We start from the raw sequence: 974 nt of genomic DNA on the forward strand, positions 1-974 counted from the left end.
CCAGTTCCTTAGTCTTTGAGGTGTTGAGTTGCAGGTGGTTTGTGTGACTCCATGCGACAAAGTTCCTCACCACACTTCTGTACTCCTCTTCCTGGTCATCCCAGATACACCCCATGATGGCTGTGTCGTCTGCAAACTTCTGAATGTGGCATAATTCAGAGTTGTAGCAGAAGTCAGAGGTGTACAGGGTGAAGAGAAGAGGGGACAGCACAGTTCCCTGTGGTGCTCCTGTGCTGCTGACCACAGTGTCAGACGTGATGTCCTTCAGCCTGACGTACTGTGGTCTGTCAGTGAGGTAGTCGGAGATCCAAGCCACCAGGCAGGGATCCACCTCCATCCTGTTCAGTTTTTCAGACAGGACTGGATGGTATTAAAGGCACTGGAAAAGTCCAGAAACAGGATCCTGACCGTGCCTTTTCCCCCATCCAGGTGTGAGTGGGCTCTATGCAGGAGGTACAGGATGGCATCCTCCACTCCGACACCCGCCTTGTAGGCGAACTGTAGTGGGTCCTGGGCATGTTGTACCTGTGGTCGGAGGAGGTTGAGGAAGAGCCGCTCTAGAGTCTTCATAAGATGTGACGTCAGTGCCACCGGTCGGAAGTCATTCAGCTCATTGGGCCGGTTCCTTTTGGGGACCGGGACGATGCAGGATGTCTTCCATAGAGCGGGCACTCTCCCCAGTCGCAGGCTGAGATTGAAGACTCGTTGTAGCGGCTCCCCAAGTTCAGCAGCACACGCCTTTAGCATCCTCGAACACACCTTGTCTGGACCTGCTGCCTTTCTGGGCGAAGCTTCCTCAGTTGTCTCCTGACCTGATCCACTGTGACACTGGGAGATGTTTGGGAGGAGGGGGGTGTCATTAGTGTCAGGAAGGGGGGAACCGAGGGAGGTAGGAGAGTGGGGAGAGGACTCTGTAGTAAAGGTGAGGGGGGGGGGGGGGTTGTGGGCTGGTCAAACCTGTTGAAGAAGTTGTT

The 974-nt window shown here is 54.7% G+C and overlaps 1 protein-coding gene across 6 annotated transcripts in view; it reads left to right on the forward strand.

Moving 5' to 3' along the window:
- The window catches only part of ryr2a (ryanodine receptor 2a (cardiac)), a 292,365-nt gene that overhangs the window by 12,043 nt on the left and 279,348 nt on the right, over nucleotides 1–974 (forward strand). The window lies entirely within an intron of this gene.

This window comes from Neolamprologus multifasciatus, chromosome 8 (genome assembly GCF_963576455.1).
Source record: "Neolamprologus multifasciatus chromosome 8, fNeoMul1.2, whole genome shotgun sequence".
Lineage (NCBI taxonomy): Eukaryota > Metazoa > Chordata > Actinopteri > Cichliformes > Cichlidae > Neolamprologus > Neolamprologus multifasciatus.